We start from the raw sequence: 20,902 nt of genomic DNA on the forward strand, positions 1-20,902 counted from the left end.
ACACACACACACACACACACACACACATCTACATGTATACGTAGGAATAGACGTGCGTTTCGATATTTACCTGTACACGGGCATAAATTATCGTACCTACCTAACCTACGCGTGTGCACACAGGTGTCGCCTCGTTACGACGATAACGATTTCCAAAGTACGTCACGCACGCACGCACGCACCGCGCCGCTCAGGTTCAGCCGAAATACATAATATAATATAACATGTAATACACATGGGCGTACATATACATATACATATACATATACATAATATGTATATATTGTATCATATATATGTATGTATATACGAGCGCAACGCATATACAGACCGCCGACAGACGTCATAGGACCAACGACGGTGATGTGCTCTCGTCACAGTCTACCTGAGTATTGTGGGTAAACATACCTACGTCCTAATATGCGCACACGTTTTTCGCGTTCCGAGACGAAAGCGTTCCTTATGTTGCGACAGTAATAATAATAATATTGTTATCGTCGCCGTCTGTCGTTCTTTTCAACCCCTCTTCCCCCCTTTCGCACAGCAGTCGCCGACCGCGAGTATGAATCATTAAATTATTATTGTACCCTACGAATACGTACGGATTAGCTGATATCATATACGCCTACTACCTGTTGTGCCGCACGTTTCGCGGCGCTCCGTCCGGAAGTAGCGTGGGCCCAGAGGTGGGCAAAATTATAGTGAAAACACTTTACTAGAGTTACATCAAGTCGACGATAAGGACGTCAGAAGTTATCAAACAATCCGTTTCACTGATAAAGTCCAAAGTTGACTCGGAGAAAGATGTACCTACCTAAACCTAATCTTAACTCTGCTAAATAGGAGTTGATGAACTTTATTTTAGTGACCTGATGGATCACACATAGATCGTTGAGAAACCGTCACCATTTAAAATGTACAACTAAACATTTGGTCAAAAACACTTATTATTGGCCAGTAGCAGATCCGCAGATCCAGGAGGCAAAGGGGGCATCTCCCCCCAAACACCTAAGTTGCCCTATGTTTAACCCTCGTTTTCCACTGGAATGCAGTAGGTGGGTAATGGATGTCTACAGTATTGACGTTTTAAATTGTTTTGTTCTCCCCCCCCCTCCCAATTAAGTACCAGTATTATTTAAAATCATTGTATTCAGTTTCATTAAACAAACATTAATTAAACAACTTGTTTTACCTTCATTCACACTTGTAGATTTTTTCATGGCCGGCTCAAGCAAAAAAGAAAAATCAAATTTTGCCAACAATAAAAAAAAAGCTAGTAAGTATAATAGTTCTATCAACTTGTTTCTACATATACACTCAAGAATTGATTTTGGCAAAAGTAAAACGTTTTTGCTAAGATATAATTGCACCATACATTTCAACAGCAATTTTATTATATCTGAAGTTGATCCATCACTTGATGTTAGTGCTATTCGTAAGTCTTTATAATTTTTTATAAGTCCATCAAATTTGGAAATCTTAGTTATATTATAGAGAAATGAAAATAAATCGCTGCGTTCTGTAAGTTGTGAAAATCTGTCATTAATTGATTAATATGATACATATCATATGTTTATAAATATGATCTTAACTTGAAGTAGTAGTTTTCAATCTAGTGGAAAAATTGTTTATTACAATTAATTCATTAAATAAGTACCCATAGTAAAGTTATTAAGTTGACTAAAAATTAATTAACTAGTTAACTTAAAAGTAACTTTTTAACTTTCGACTTGTTAATACTTAGCCTTCTTCGCATGTTTTATTTATAGACTATAGTGTCATCGGCCCGAAACGCACAGATGCCCAAAAAGTATTATAGATAGGTATTTAGATGAAAATGAGTTAATAATAAACTAAAATATAATAAATTTACTGTCGAGTTCCAATAAATTGTACGAATCTCAACGGGAATACGTCATATACATTCTTCTGATGTATTTTTCTAGTTATATTTCTCAATTATTACAACATGAAAACACTTCAGGGGACAACAAATTCAAATTATCTAGACTCGACTGTACTGTAAATGTACGTAACGCCACATTTAATTGATGTGATGCGTCAATATTCGATACGCGTGCGTACCTATATTAATTATGTCAGGTCTTTAGCTTTTATATCGTCTCGACTTTTGTTTCCACGCGTGCACGTGCAAACTATACCAATTCAAATTATAATATTAATATCAGCGAACATCGTATATTATATTATTATTAAATATATTATTATGTACATGATTGGCACAATAATTTATTTAAGTGCTCCATATCCTACAGTATAGACAGGTTATTGTGACGACTGACGACGCACGCGACACCGGCCGTCTGTTGCAGTGACAATAAAAAACGTATTGTAAGTATTCGCGTGCACATATTATTATTATACTCCGCAGCGGTATAATTGAAAAGTCATAGCGTATCAATGTATAATAGCTGTTATCTAAATAGCGCTAAAAATGCATAGCTGAGTATTTGTATTTTCTGCAATTTTCGCACCGAACAGAAGTTTGACAGCTATATGCAATATAAATATTTAGGGCACACGCTTCGTATTTATGATAATGCAGTTGCGATAAATATTCGTTTAACCTCTTAATAGTAATTACATATTTTTACTGGAGCAGATTGTCAGACTGATTTTCCATTTAAATAATATGATATGTATAATAGGTATAGTGCATTGCGTATGGCGCTAAAACCGTGATTTTAGATTCTCAGCTGAACGACGAATGCATTGATTTTACAAAAAGGTGTAAACGGGTTTTGTACAAAACACGAAATTGTGCCCTTCTGTGTTTTTCACGTACATTATACGCTTATTTTTCAGGTTTTGACAGGAAATTGTTATGAGACACTACAAGTCTGAATCTTAAACTGATAAATTTAAAACGAGACAATTTAACTCGTGTTTACCTTTTTATCATTGGGACCCGATTCGTAAATATATATATATTTGAAAAAATGATACATAATGTAATTTAATGTTATATATTATAGACTTTGTACACAAATTTGGAAAAACCTTTTTCAGCCTGAGCTGTTGAAGTTTCAAAATCAATAAAAAATAATCTTATGTATATCTTATACATGAATTATAAAAGAAAAAAGGTTTGATCTTGAAATTCGAGAGTGGTTTCTGATAAAAAATTGGATCTAGTTAAAAACTTCTATAAAGTTTAGAACTTCAAGTTTAAAATACTTTTGGGGAAATTTCCGATAGTTGCAAAATTTCTAGCATTTTTCAAAATAATAAGGAAAATTGAAAATTATTAATATAAACACGTGGTAAACCGATAATTTTTACGCAAAATTCGTTTTTGACAATACGATTTTCTTATTTTGTTGTGATTCAAGTAAATACTTGAAATGTTTGCCAAATTTTTATAATAGCATTTGTTATCGACCCGTGGTAACATTTACAAAATATTTGAAGTTTCTTTGAGCTATTTATAGCCATTTTTGTTTTCTTCAGTTAATTATTTATCTAAATGTCGATAACAATTATTCCTCTTTATCAATAAGCTTGAAAACTGAATTCAAGGTTCCTTATACGTACTTCATTCTGAAACCAAAAAAATATACAAACACAGTTTTTTAAACAGACTTTTGAAGTTCAAGTTTGGACAAAAATAGATATTTAAATTATAAGAATAATTATTTTAGTATTAGTTTGTTGTGATACAAAAATATTATTTTTGGGGACTTGAAACTACCTATACGCAATGATATTTAAAAAATATTTATTCCGTTTAAAGTAAAAGTACTTTAATAAAAATGTAATGTTACGGACAAAGTTTACAATTTGGGCATTTTATACGATGCCTGGACATTAAAATGAATGCCTAAATTGTATACTTTGCCCGTAACACAAATATATCATAAAATATATACTTAATAGTAATAAAGGTGGCTGACTGTCATCGTTCTTTTATCCAATTTTTACTTATACAGTATTACACCTGACACTTTGATTTTCACACAACTATCAACATGGTCTTGAATAAGCAAAAGTTTTTACAAATACCTAGTCATGTTAGGGATAGGTATGTGCAGGAATATCCTGGCGTACATTGAGCGATCGAGCAATATTAATAATAATTATTTAAATACGCCTTGCTATATTGTACTGACCATTTATAGAAAGACCAATTTATCACGTGAAATGTGAACTTATACAATAATTAATAATCATATATTATGGTCTATGGGTATACGTGCAGATAAATGATGTGGTTCAGCTGCACAACAATTTAAGAACTATTAAAACTAAAATTCTTGTTAAAAATTTTCTATCTCAGTTTATAACTTATGATAAGTATTGCATAAGATAAACTATAGTGGTCGACTATATTCGATTTACCATCTACTATACAGGTGGTTTATTAGGTTCTTATATCTATTATAATAGGGATTGTGAATGTACTTGATAATAATTCTCATATATTTTTATGGCTTTGACATTTCCAAATGTACAAAATATAAAATGTTAGTTCATTACTTTCGTTCGGATTACCTACTACATAATATGTCGAAAGAATCCCCCTTCAGTATATATATAATACGATAGGTAATTTTTTTTAAATTGTTTTTTTTAAACACAGATAGTTTACATTAAGTTTTAGATTCTTGTTTAAATTCTTGTTTAAATTATTATTGAATATTATGGTTGATTGTCCAGAATTGCTTGATCAATATTAAACTTTAAAGTCAATCCAACTAACTCCAGAAATAAACCCACATTTATCTGTCAAATGTTAACACTAAATATATGTATATAACATACATATAAAAAAGTTATTTAAGTTTGGAATAATGCGTTTTTAAACAATAAGAACTTTTCTTGAATTCGTGATATCGAAAAAAATAAAAACGATGTTGCACAGTAAATTTTCTGTTGACTATAGCGTGAAAATATGGTCAGCTTGAGTGGTTCTATTTCACGCAAACCAGTTTTTGCTATGTTATACATTTGTAATACGGATACAACACATGAAGGTGTGGCGTCCTCTTAAATATAGGCACGTGTTACTTAATATTATATTGTATTTTATTTTACTTTATATCATCTTAAAAAAATCACAAGTGTACATTTGCACTCAACAATCACTATACCTACTTAATAGAATATTTGTAACTGGAATTTATTTCGGTGATAAAGGTTTGTTATCTTATTATTAATGTATTACATATTATACATAATATATATATATTACTCATAAAAATTATATTATATTATTGTTATAATTTCATTTTTTTAAAACAATTTTAAAAACAAGGTTTTTTAATTCCTTATCCCAAAGTGGAACAAATTTGGGAGCACTTCTATTAAATATCGATTTTTGATCGAGTAGTTTATGAATCAAATGTATTTAATTTTCTGATGAGAGAAGTTGAATAGTTCAGGGTAACTCACTAAAAGTTGGACCACTCATCCTTTTGACAAAAAATTAAATACTTAAAAATTATAACTTAAAACTACTGGTCCAACATTTTGATTTAATCGATCGAAATATTCCGTGTAATATTTTGTCTACGGAAAATGCAATGAAAAATGTTTGTAGAAAAATAAGTATAAAGAAAAGATTTAAATTGTGTAAAAATAATATAGGTATTCAAATACGTTTCTGAAATAACGACTATCTTACGTTAAATGAATCACCTCTATACATTATTATAATATGTATATTAATTGTTAAAATAGGTAGGTATTATTTATGAAAAATTTTTTTCTTCAAATAACTTTAAATAAAATTCAAAATATAACTACTAACATATTTTACATTGCCCATAGAGATTGATAATTCTATAAAACGTCCGATTAATGTATAGCTAATTTCTTTATTGCAACCAGGCCATATTATGCATTCTACTTATGGTTCTAGCATTTTATAAAATACTCAGTTTCAACTTTGACGGTTGTTATGTGCAGTTAATAACAAATAGTTTTTGAAAAATAAATCTATTTGTTTAGTATTTTAGATTATGAAAATTAAAAAAAAAATCCGGTTCTTTTTAAGCTATTCATACACAAAAAAAAACAAATTTCAAATTTTTTTTTTCAGTTTATGTCAATAAAATGATTGTTTGTAAATGAAAAGTTCTAAACTCAATAAACTAATGAATATCGAAAATTCATTGACATAGTTTTTTGTTATATGTATTTAAAATGTTGACAAAATTAAATATTCAAACGAAAAATATCGGTTTTAGTTATTTAGTTGTAAATCTTAATTCAAACCATATGAATGTTGATGCTTGAAATATTTGAACATAAAGTATAACCTGCTATTAAACTTTCAATTTAAGGCATTGCGCGCACCAATACAGTGGAAAGAAAAACTGTCATGTTCTACTGTATGCACTGGCCGCTTTTTTCTTACTGTCTCGGTGTGGATTCTGCATTTAATATTAGTAAACATTATTAAAAAATTGAAATGTTCAAAATATTTAGTTTTATTTAAAGGTATTTAATATTTATACCACAAACCTATTCACACTATTCTATACGGTACATCGATGTAGTAACTTCATAATTTAATAACAATAATCTAAAATATATATAAATATACTATAAATATTTTATAAATTATCCTTAGAAATACAAAGGCCATCACGACAACTTCGTCAGAATCATTTAAACATTTTTTTTTTACGTATTGACTATAAAGCAACGTTTACGCATCTATGCTTTTTAACATACTATGTAGGTATGTACGACCAATAGAGAACACCAACGATGTTGAATACAAACACATGAAAATACTACAAGAACTTATTAAACACAATAAAAAAACCCCAAGTATGAAGTTCTTATCTTTAAAACGGAGATGCCAAATTCAAACTCAAAATTACATGTCTTGGAGAACAGTTGAATAATACTGATCATCAGGTATACCTCGTAGTCACACTAGGTAGGAATTTTAAATTTAAAGAAAAATAGTATAAAAAACGATGACTAAGAAATAAACATGAAACATCTTACTCAGAATATTGGCAGGTAGTGAATCGGCAGCAGATCGAATACAGTATACAAATGACAGGATTAGCACTATGTTTATCTGCTGATGAGTATCTACGCCAGTTTAATATGAAGCCAGTCTAAAAGTACTAAGCACAATTTTAGTTTAATCGATGGAACATGCAGAATATTAATGGTCTTGGACCATCTCCAATATATACAAAATTAATTATATCCACCCATTATGCTAATGACATTAGTGGGGATGGAAACACCAGAAATAAGAAGATATGCAACAATGTAATTAGAAATAAAAAAAACAAGCAACCGATATTGACCCTAAGCAAAGGGACCGGATGGGAACCCAAGTCACGGAGGAGCTTCATGAAAGTAGCCAAACGTCAAACAGAAGCGAAATGACACCCCAGAAGCACTTCGAAACATAAATCCGGAGAGGAGAATTATCGCAAGCATAGACGCCTGTCTCCCCAATTGAACATTTATCATCTGGTGGAAGCCTATCGTGGACCCTCTGGAAAACACTAAACAGATTAAGAGTTGGGGTGGCCAAAACAATGCATACCGTGGTTAAATGGGGAAGAGGCCTGAGACTTCCGATTGCTGTGAGAGTCAAACAACAGACGACCATCTATTACGGTGTGGACTAGTTCCATTACGATGTACAAAGAACGTCTATTAGCGATAACTGATAACTAATAAACAATCGATAGACGTAATAACCATTGGCTAACACAAAAGAATTATTGACCATTACACAGAAATGGTAGGTACCTACCTACATATTATTATTAGGCGTGTTTAATTGTATTACTTATTGGTATTTCTTCGTCACGTAATACTTATTTTAAAATGTATTTATTCATTAGTTTATCGACATGGGTATAGATGTGTTAAGTAGTAGGCGCAGGTATATGTGGTATAAGTGGCATATCGAATAATACAATTTAGAGAACTGGAAAGGAGAAAAAAAATATGAAGAAAACCCCAGCTAAATATAGGTACCTTCTCCAACCATTTATCTAAATATATGACATGCGTAGAGTCAGCCTTCAGTATAGGGGCCAAAGTGGCCCTGGTCCGTTTCTCCTATACTTGTATGACATTTTTTGCCTCATATTATAAAATATATTTTGAGGCCTCGTCTAAGAAAATTGACCCAGACCTCGCTCCACCTTAAGGCCGACTCTGGGCATATGGGTATGTCTAGATTCCTTCTTCGAATGTCTCGATATTCATTCACAGTCACTTTTACTGTGTAATGATTGACATTTTAGTTATTATTTATTAATAAATACATTTTCAACATTGATCGTTTGTATTATATTTTAAAATGGGAGGAAAGTAGGTACCTAACCGCTCTTCTGTGCAGTCGGTGTATAGGGTATACCTCATTGAGTATAAGTCACTGTTATATAGTGTTATGGATTTGTTAAATTAGAATTTAATAACAATTCATCAGATCGCATGTGGTCAGTCATCTTACATTATATATTATACTAAATAAATTTTATGATAAAATTACATTTTTTATATTGCTATTAAAATAATTTATTTTTTAGTAATTCGGTCGATTGAATTAATTTTTGCTGAAAAAATTGCAAGTTTAATACTTTTAATACTTAATATAATACAGTTGTCATGAACTTTTGAGTCAATACCAACTTACCGTGAAGAACGGTGTGAATAGGTTCGTGATATAAATTGACAAAAACATAAAATAAATCTAAAATGTTTGAAAAAAATTTGTTTGTGTATATAAAATATAATAACATACCCATATGCGTAATTACGAAAAGATTCGAATTCCCCTCCTCAACCCCCCGGATAAGTTTTTCTTTTTCTTTTTTCTATACCAAAAAATGTCGATAAAAAGTTTTAAACCTCCAATAAAATTATTATTTTTATTTTATGTTAACATTTTTTTCAAAATACTAGTTTAGTAATGATAAATAAAACAATGACGTGTATAAAACATTACCAATAAAGCAATCTTGGAACAGTAAACACACAGAAACAATATTTATTTAGTGTTTAACTTAAGAGATTTTTTTATTTACCAATTTATTTATTTTATTGAGTTTAAAAGGCTTTAACGTCTGATGACCTTAGCCTGTGGTTTTTAAATATTGGTCGTATTACCATAGGGATGCATTCTATTGAACAGTTGAGAGAGTTTGTAATAAAAACACTTTTTTACAGTAATACTTATTTATTTATTTACATATGAGATCATGTCTCTCTGTTATCGTATTCAAAATATTTACATCCTTGGTCCAAGTATTTTTCTCAGCTAGATATTCCAAAAATTATTTTACCTCCACCTTATTCTTTTTTTTCAAAGTTTTATTTACATTTCGACTATAAATCATTTGAATATTTTCCGTTTCGTGATTTGTTTGATATCAGTCGCTATTATTTAATACAATATGTAAAACGTAATAATATATGTTTTCCTTTTTCTCTGAACATTTTTTTTTTTCAAAAGCAACATTTTAAAATTTATATGTGAATATGACTACTACTTTTTGTAATTAACTAATAGCGTAATGCCGACCGTAACTCGGATAAGAACAAAAAATTTAATATTACGAGAACACGCATTTCTTTGAAATACGAACCAGACATTTTATTACGATCGCAATGTTTATGCAATAAATTCGTAACCACAACTTGGACTCAACGATTCATGATTATGATTGCACACCGTCATAATACAATATAAAAGTGTACAAGCATTATGTTTTACTAATTACGTTTACTAATATCTGTCCGTCACGCGCACGCATCATCACGCTTTACATGTATTTCAGTGAGGCGGGTTTAATTGCGCTTACACAGACCTTGGATCGACTGAAGTTTTTTACTGTTCGAAAGCGGGTACACTGCAGGTAGCTACCGCGCGCAGACGTGTATTGTACCTAAGTGCGTTAAAAAACTTAATTTATAATAAATATACACCGGTAGGTACATAAAAAAAAAAACCACCGATAAAATAATGATCACACTGCGGTTGTGTTGATTAAAACACGGAAGCGTGTGTGTACAGCGAGTTGGCCGCACGCACGAAACGTAAATAACGTATTGTGCTTACAAAACGGCGGCGCGGTGGTTAGGTATAATATGGTAAAAGTTTTAAATTTCACACCGTTTGCATAATGCATTAGGAAGACGCGTTTTCATCAATAGTGCTAAACCGTTTGTATATAAGTGTGTTCACTTCCCCGTCGTCCGAGTCCTAGCTGCGATATTGGCCAGGTTTGAAAACTCTAGTTACCGGACACTCTCGGTCGTTAAGATTTTGTCCGCTGTTCGTATATAGGTGTCCACTTTTACGAGGATTCGGTTTGCCTGTAGTTGGTTCCCAAGAAAACGCTCGCTATTCGGAGGCGGACGCTATTTAGAGGTGTCGTTTGGAGAGGTTTCGCTGCATTATAATATTGACGGCTTATCTCTGGTTTAAGTAAACGTATATTATATACATATATAATGCAGTATTATGATATTAATTCGTCTTGACAAACGTTTCTCTGCACGTTGAAGTAAACGCAAAGAGACCTATGTGAGAAAATGATGCGTTGTAAAAGCCTATTAGGTGCACTGCATTACTGCAGCGCAAGTCGCAACTGTTTTAGATTCTGTCAATGAACAAGGTGTCTATATATTGGCTTTACAATTATGCTATTATTAAGTTATGGAGAGTTTTCTTCTACGAAAACGGTTTTTTGTGACAGTAAAACACTAAAAGACTACTCAATCGATTGAATCCTGCACAGGCAGTATTTTAGAACGGACGCTTTTTGAATTTCTCAGTAGCTGGATGGCGTAAAAAATGCATCGGGAAAACTGTAAAAAAAAAAAAAAAAACAGTACAGTTTACGGAGTATACGGTTCGCTCGGTTTTTAGTAATTTTAACAAAACTTAACCATTTTTTTTCTAGAACACCAGAGCTGTGCTGAAATCGGATTTTTTTTAATTGCAATCGTTCACTGTCTATCTAAAAGTTTAAATAAATAATACAACAGTGGCATGCACCGAAGCGGGCGAATCGATACACTAATGATCAACGCCAGTCGCCAAACATTATGTCTGTATTATGCGTCCGACGTCCGAGGTTGTTGAATATCGTTAATGATATTGTATACTTATCAATGTTTATTCAACTATTGTGGTGTTGGTGTTTCGTAGTTTTTCGACCCAAATAGATATACAGGGCGATTTTCCGAGCATGTGCTCATCTCCGTTTTTTCTTTTCATAACGAGCTTATAAAAATCCTGATTTTTTGTTATTTGTATAGTACTTAATGACCTTAATTTCCATTAATTAATTTTTGTACCATTTAAAAAGTATCCTGTGGTGCAAATGTCAACTAAACAGTATCAGATGGGATTCACATTTTTCTTGTATGCTTTTAGTCAGATGATGTTTTTAAAAATGTTGAAGCGTCTAAACCAAAATTCAAACTGAATTTGTGTAAAAATATCTAGCCATATTTTGGCTGTGACGATTTACAAACTAAAATAATTTATATTAATTTATCAATATTTTATGCTTTGTAAAAAATGTTTGAGTTTAATAAATACACCAATAACTGACGACTGTAGAATAAAAAATATAAATCTATTTTTGCGATAAAATTTTAATGCAAAGAATTTAGATTCTTTACATCGACATTTTCAAAAAAAATCATCTGTTCATTAACTTGTCGTAAAAAAAGTTGGTTTACCTTCGAAAAAATGAGTTTGAATACTCCTTAATCTTATACTCCTTACAGTATGATGTAAAAAACTTGAAAATATAGTCCTCGGGTATTAAAAAATTCGTAAGTCGGTTTACGAAAAAAATTCAAGCAAATTGTCTAACCATTACTAAAGGAAATCAGGGGAAATATGGCGGTGAGCATGCTCGGTGAATCACCCTGTATAAATATTTATATGTATTACAATATAATAATATTCCACTACCTATAACGTTCTGATCCGGGGCAGTTCATAAATTGTGGTATTGACGTACTGTACATAATACAATATAATATTGTATTCGAGCGATGTTCTAAAATCAAAATCATATTATACGTCATAACCTACGTCTTAGTCCTTCATGGCTTTGTAGGATTATGTATGTACATAAATAATAACTGACATTAATTCTCTCAATTCCCCAGAGTAAAAAATCTACAAATCTGGGCATCTTGTTAATACCTATAGCCTATAGGTACAGGACAATAATATTATGGTCGTAATATATTTTTATGTCTGTGAAATAACGTTGTGTGGAAAAGCATTTTGGCGTTTTTGTTCAAAAAAATGTTAATAGGTGTACAATGTTAAGGGCATAGGCCGGTACACCTAAGGGTATCCACGGGGGGGGGGGGGGGTCAAGTAGGGGCAGTTGCCAATCCATTGGTTTTTTTTTCTTGGTAAAATACTCATTATATAATATAAAACAACACAAATTTGTTTTCTTAATTTTTTTTATTTAAACATAAATATCTACATATTATAAAATTGATAAATAATTTTTAAGTTCTTTACCCATATGAAAGAAAATATTTCACAAACAGTACTTTATCACTAGCCAAAAGTGAAATAAAAATTGAAAAATGAAAATATTTTGCCCTTCCGTTGACAAATTTCTGCGGACGCCCTTCAGTACACTTATAACAATTTACAATTATTAAACTATAATGCGCTCGTATGGCTTGACCTCATTGCTCGACTCGAGAGAAATTCGTCTGACATAAGACAATATTATAATTTATTACTGTCGTCGGTTGAACGATATACCTACTGTGGAGGCCTATGGAAATAATCGTCCACATTTTGAGACTATATGCGACTCGTACAAATACGGCTGATTCGGTCGGAAATAGAATTTCAGTTCATTTCATCAGACTTTCATCGCCTCTTTCATATATAGGTAGATAAGTAGGTACACACATTGTTATTATTGTCCGCATACGACGTTACATGCGTGGGCTACATATATTTTTTTTTACTATGGGCAACTGCAACGTGCGTATAAATATTCAACAAAACGGCATGATGCAGTTCTAGAACTGCGATAGTTGTTAAAAAATAAAAAAATTAATACTACGACGTTTTATTGTAATATTACAGTGCCACAGAAGAGATTACTCGATTCGCGGTGCGCAGGACGACGGCGACAGCACTCACGTCCTGCGCAATGTCCCCGACCACTTTATTATAATAATATACATAAATAATCGCTGTAATGGACGTACGTGCAAATCGTTCGGTTCTTATGCAATTTATCTGTGAGTGATCCTACTTTTTGTAAGTATTTTGGTAAATATTAAACGGACCCTAAATATTATAATGTATAACGCGGAACGTCGGGACGTGGTCATGCGAACCGATCGTTTTACCTTTTTAACGGCCAAACCTGTGCGTAAGTCTTCGGCAGTGTTTTCGGTTTTTTTTTTTTTAAGTTTCGATACTTGTGGTTTCACACGATATATTATGATTTCAATGCCTCGATTTGCCCAATCGAGTCAGAGCGGAGTTAAAGACACAATCACACACCATACACGACACACACATAATACCTATTCACATTCGTAAATTATTTTTTTGAGCCAAATATTCGAATTAGGACCGGATAGATACTTACTTACTAAAAACCTTCCGATAAACGTTAGTTTACGACTTACCTACCTGTGGGAACATTTTTCCTTGATTCAATGAAAATAGAGTTCAAACATATTATAATACAGTTGAACCACCTCGCAGGTTTTTCAAATAATTTCTGTAACAATATATTATATAGAAATCATGTTTCAAACAAAGTTTCTGAGAGAATATATTTTTTTTTGGTTTCATGATATTTTTGTCACATTACGCAGTAGCTTGGAATGATATAAATTATACTGCAGCTGTGAGGTAGGTTTACTGTTCTTAACATTCCTAGTTTGTTTTTGGAATATTAAAATTGCTTCAACAATCAATGCTATTTGAAAATATAGATTGTAGATATAGGTATATGATAATACGTAAGTCTTACACAACTATACAGCATACATTTGTATTATTATTTACTTAATTTTGTTAAAACCTTGCTTGCTGATACATATAGATTATAGATTATAGGGCATTATTTTTCTGTTTCGTTGCTCCATAGTAATAGTTGCTGCGGAATAAAAGTGTTTATTTCGTTATTTGTCTGTACAGTTTATAATTATTATTATCTAGATTTAGATATTGACCTTGAGTTCAAAATATATGTGTATCCAGCACGTCAGTATCTAAGTATTATTAGTAAAAAAAAAGTCGATAAAAAAATATATTATATTATATTTGCGGTGTTATAATTGTAATTCGGCAGATTGGAGAAAAATGTTATCGTCGGAAAAATGTTTGCTCGCCGGCTAATAATAGGTACACACAACCACGTGGTACCTATCAATTATTATGAGATCGTGTCGTTTCGCGAAAAACAGAGAAAGAAAATGTTGTTTACACATAATGTTATTGTGCCACACGAGTATAGCATACGAAATTTGCGAAATTTGAAACTGCGGAATATTATTACAATTAACAGCAAATTAACGCGTGCACTATTATCAGTAGAAATTTATTGACACGGCCATTGACTGTTTGTCGTTTGCCGTGTAGTATAGACTTGTGCATTAGATTGACGTACTCAGGGTTTTTCTATTGGTATGGAGAGGGTTTTGTTTGGAAATCAATTACACTTCAAATTGTCAAAACTCAAGAGTAAAGGTGTGAAAAATAAAGATGATGCTCCTTTAATTCTTGCTGACATGAAACAAAAAAATATAGTTTTAAATACATTTCTACTAGAAAAATAACGGGAAATAAAATGAAATTCTATTTTGACCAGTTTAATAATTTCAGCCGTTTAGGCGTGGTATTTCTCTTAGATGGAAAATTCTATTTATTGTTAATTGTTTTATTTATATTGGCTATAAGAACATGATTAGCATAAAAAACATGTCCCGACAAATAGCTGCGCTGCTGCGCTTGAACTTGACAGCGCAAAGGTTGAAATTCACCTCCTGCTGGTGAAAATAATGTCCAACAAATTTCGAAAGATATCCAACGATGTCCCACAATTCAACAACAAATTGTTTGGATGGGTCAGATAGATGCTTGCTAATGTGGCTATGCTAAGTTCACAGAGGTTATAATTATAATCAGCCACGAGGTATGTAATATATATGAATATAACAGTCCTTGGAGTTTGCTTACTAGATCACTATATACAGTTGAAACTCGAAAAATAAAAATCGAAAAAAAATTACGATAAAAATAATAATGGCAGTAGTAGGGGGGACTTCAGTCCGTTGGCCCCCTCCTGGGTACGGCACTGTGTGTGTTTAAAACTAAGAGTGCTAGTGGATTTGTCACGAGCACAAATTAATTGTCGGACACTGCTGCTGTAACGAGTAAGCTCACCAGTGGTGGGTAATTTATTCACAGGGAGCGGTCATTTTGATGATAAATAGTACTAGTTTTGATGTTTTTCTGAATTGATACGTTACACACTTACATCCAAGGTTTTCAATATTTGGCCTGACTGTAACTCCTACGGCATATTAAAAATAATTTACGTACAATTTGAATCTATTAATACCTATAGTAACAATATTATTTATTAAGTACTTCTTGTTCCTTCCGATTGTAGATGGATACAAGTACGATGGCCTTCTGATTTCTGAATACTATGTAAAAAGGTGTATTTTTAGTAGAGTTGATAAATAGCTTTTTTATCGTTTAAAACGTGATATTTTCATTTGTATTTTAACTGTTTTAAACACGATTTAATCGACTTCAATAGAATATAAAAAGATTGATATGGTGCACAAAGAAATACATTAATAACATAATAATAAATAAACCAACGTCAGTATAAATATAATTATTTACCAGTAGTTAATTAGTATCACAAGTACAATAAATATGTTTGAAATGATGTAAATAAAAATTATAATTACTGGTACACCCGTACATAGATTACTAAATTGATGAATTGATATTAAAGTATATTACTGTACGTATAAGTATAATACTATAGGTATAGGTAATTTAGACGAACTAAGTTTACCATTAATAAATAATAATCAAATCAACAATTATCACTTCTCTCAAAATGACATAATATAAAATTATGTGGATACCTATATAGATCATACAATTGTGAATAATAATATATTGTAGTATAATTATATTTTACAATTATTATTTTAGTGGTCAAAACGCGATGAAATGATTGTTTCTGCCTCTCTGACGATTTTATCAACTAAAGAGTCAAATTATTAAAACATTTCATTGATTTTGGTTTGATGTGACTTCTGAAATAAACTAAAAATTATTTGATAGGCTTTCAATATTAATCATGTAGGGTCTAGATACAAGTATGATGGCCGATGGTCTACTGATTTCTGAATACTATGTAAAAAAGTAAATTTTTAAGTAAACTTTTTTTTGTTGTTAACAATAAATTTTTCTGTGTATTTCGATACATACACATCGAATTGCATAAGAGTAATAATTTATTAATTAGTTTAGTAGTATTTACATTTTCGATGATCGGAAAATAGTGAACAAACATTCTGCTTTGTAACTGCGCCACTCTATACTCGTGTATCATTCCTTGAACTCAATGTTCTAATAATACAATTTAATCTACACTTGTTATCTCTCATTATCGAATGTATCTGCGTATAATTAATTTTATCTTCAACTTATCGTGACAAATATTGCATTGAGTTATAAGGAATGTTCAAGAAACAATAAATATCTAAATTATCCGTATATACCGGAATACGAAATATTAAAATGGTTAGTTGGTCGGAAAAAAAATCGATGCATATCGTGCTTATAAGTGGAACAGATAAATAATATTTACCAAAAAAATATTTTAAAATAGCAATGTCCATGGAGGGGGGTACGTATGTGAAGAAAACGCCATGTTCTTCTATTGTTGAAAGGGGAAAAAAAATATTGGTTATAATAATAATATTAGTTATACATTTAAACTATTTCATAATGCTAATATAACTATATCGTTTTAATTCATTCCAGCAGAAGTATATATAGGTAATATAACTAAAATAGTCTGTCAATTTTACTTCATAATTAGTTATTTTGATTAAACTATAGTTGAAACTATACCAAATAAAAATAAATGTTGCATTAAAGTATATTAATTATTATTATGCGATTATAGTCAATTGTCCAAAATAATTTTAAATAATATATAATAATAATAATCTAAATTATTTTTTATTTTTTATTTTATTATATAAATATAAAGCAAGTAAAATATGTTATATGATCATGGTTATATTCAATTTAATATATTATAGCTATAACTTATAACTGATATTGAGTTATCCAATTTATTATGAGCTGACAAGAAATTAATACAATACCTACGTTGTTTGGCGGATGACTTGATATCATACTATAGTATCATACCATGTAGAAGGAAACTTTTTTGACATGTTCGCTTAAAAGTCTAACCTAATTTGGTTCTTTTGCTTTATCATCTCAATGAAAACAAGAATTTTAAATATTTTATCATCATAAAGTATGTGTTGTAACTAGATTCAATAAAAGTATTTCACGTAAATTTTTTTGTCTCGTGTTTATGAGCACTTAACCGTTTTGAAGACGTCATGACGTCATCTAATGTAAAATGTACACCGTAATAAATATAAAATAGCTTATGTCATAATACAAGTAGAAATGGTAATCCGATCTCCGGTCGGAATCATTTTTCGAATGCGTCGCTGTCATACCCGACGACTGCTGCTAATGCGATGATGATTTTTTATCATTGCTTTCAATTTTGACAAGTCGGCTGACCTACTGGTATTGGTATTTCAACCAAACTTACTGGACTTCCGGTTTGTGATTACTGTTTGAATGACGTACCACTAACTGTGGACAGATTTCTAGCTTTGACCGACCCCGCAAACACCGCCTGTGCGGGCACAACGTGTGAAAGCATTGATTAAAAAATAATGTTTTTTTTATCGGTGGCGCCACTGTGTAATTTCTGTGTGAAAAGAGCCCTAAGTATACTGAGTGGATGCGTTTAGATTTGATAATCGATCCGTCGCAAAATTCCACGAAATTCCACTCGATTACTGAGAAACTCAACAAAATGGAATATGCACAATATGTCTGATAATATAGCAATATCCCAAATATAATACATAATACTATGTTTCAGTAAAATATGCCTTACCTAACTTTGGGTTTCAAACAGCGTTATTTCTCGATAATTATTATTACATCGTTATAATGCCTAAATTACATATATATTATACGCGATGGTGATAAGTCATTTGTTAGTAGGTACTCCCTAGATATTTATATGATTTATTCCAGACAACTGATTATAGTGATGTTAGGTAATAAACTAATAAGAACAAAATAATAACATTTAATATTAGTCTTAATTTATTATGATTATTTGCAGCGGTGACAGTTTTTTTTTCTAATCTAATTTTTAACGGTCATTTGAGGGGAAGGGCAACGATGTTTAAATATTATCTATATCTCTACTCCCTTTAATTTAAATGATCATATTATTTTCTCACATAATAAAACATAAGCAAATATAAATTATTATAGTTGATTATTAAAATTGAATTACCTCCTGCAGAAAACCTGGATTATCGCTACGACTTAGGATGGGTAACAAAAAAAAAATAATGATATCTTAAACGACTTAAACCATGATGTATTTAAATTGATATTATTGTATTAGATATTTTTACTAGGTATTATACAACTTACATTAATGAAAACGTTAAAAATGTAAAATGTAAAATGTTTAAATATTTTAATTTTTTTTCAGTTATACAATTTTAATGTTGATCGACTGTACTATCAAACGTTATTTTAATTTTTTTGATAAATTGTATTGTTATCAACGGTATAGATAGGGAATTAACCACACTATGATTTAAGAACTATCAAATTAGTGGAATTTGCTGTCAAGGATAGGTTATTTTCAATCATCCTGGAGTTTTTAATAAGTAGCTATAACTGGAAAGTTCATGTTAGTTTAGTTGTCAAATATTGGTTAAATATTATTTCATAAATTGATGATGAAATAAAAGATTTTATTAAAACAAATATTTATAACAATAATGCGACTTAAAATGGTATAATAATGTCATATACTTATTTAGTATGTACACCAAACCACACGCTTGCAGCTCTGTATCTAATTGAAATTGAATTACAGAAATAAACTAATATTCTATTAAATTCAATACTAATAAGTCAGACAGGGATAAATTATTTCAAAAAAACTACAAAAATTAAGTTAGACTTTTAGAAAAAAACATGATTATTATTTCGAATAACGTTATTCTTCAATTATTTTATGTTACCTACATAGACTCATGTTCATTGTTCATTTTTAATAATTAATTATGATTAATGATTTATTATGTTTAATGATATTCGATTATTTAAGTTTTTTGTTTATTTTTTTCATTATTTACCGTTATAAGTTATATCGTTTTGAAACCCAGATTCATGGGTAATATAAAATTAATCTTTTTTTCTGCTTAACATATTAACTATTCTGTAATAAATTAGGATTTTATGATAGATTTTGAAATTAATAAAATAATATATTATAACATCATACGGTCCATTATAGTTGTGTAAAAAATACATAAATTAAGAGAGGTGACTGTAGTACATATATCACAAAAAATAATAATGACTGAAAAAACTGTCATTTTTGAAAGTTTATGGTATTCCCGGGAATATCTGGAAGTACCAAGGACAACCCTATGTTGAAATTAAAAACCAAATTATTTAAACATATCAACTTTGAGCCGTATTATAATATGAATACGCGACGCTCAGATGACAATTTACGGAAACTTGTTGAAATATAATTATGTGTGTTGTACGAGTGTACCACGACCAGCTTTGTTTCATGATGTGCAATTCCGAAACAATAGTGCAGTCTGTATTTTTTCGCACTTACGTGCCTACTGTCTAGTAGTATAATAATATTTCCCCCCTACGAAACGTGTTACAGAGCAAGCGCCAGTTTATTATTATTATGCGTGCGAAGAACTTTGTGTTAGTTTATTTTTTAAAATTTTTTCATATTTTATACATGGCACTGGCGGTGTCGATTATTAAAACGGATCGGTATTTGATTTATCCTTTTCATACCGGCTATGGTTCGTTTTTTTTTTTTTTTTGCTGTGAATTATTGTAAAATATGTTTTCGTTTTGTAATGACTTTTTGTAACACAAATTAAAAAGTTTTTAATGTACACGCTCATATATTATTAAAACGACGATACGTGGTATTTTTAATTTCTGAAAAGGGACATATTTCAGGAAATGTTTTACGTGTCGTAATAATTAAACATTTGACCGTTGCGGGTGGACTGCGGCAGTTAGTTATAAGCCTATAATAAACATTTAAAGTTTCGACAGGAGAAGGAGGAGGAGGAGGAGGCGGAAAGAGTGATATTGCTATAAACTGGTATTTGGTATATTATTATGATACAATATATATGTTTATTGTATACCAGTACAACGACTGTGCACAAATCAAATTTATACTTTGCACTAATTCAATCTGTAATGAACTAATGAAACGCCTTCAAAACTTTAAGTGTTTTCAATTTAATAACTACACACGGTCGATATCCAATTATAATATTGTTGTGTTCGGATGTTTGGTGAGATAAAGTTAAAATAATAATAATAACAATCAGGATTCAGAGACTTTATTAATGTCTGGACATCAGGCCCTTCCCGTCTCGATCCGATCGGCTCGGTACAAGCCACCCTGGCATTGCACTTTGTAGCCTCCGATAAATTTAAAATTAATTTTAATCAATTATGGTACATTGAAAACGATATAGTGTCGTTGAACAAAAAAATCAC

Source organism: Myzus persicae, unplaced genomic scaffold, assembly GCF_001856785.1.
Source record: "Myzus persicae strain clone G006 unplaced genomic scaffold, MPER_G0061.0, whole genome shotgun sequence".
Taxonomy (NCBI): domain Eukaryota; kingdom Metazoa; phylum Arthropoda; class Insecta; order Hemiptera; family Aphididae; genus Myzus; species Myzus persicae.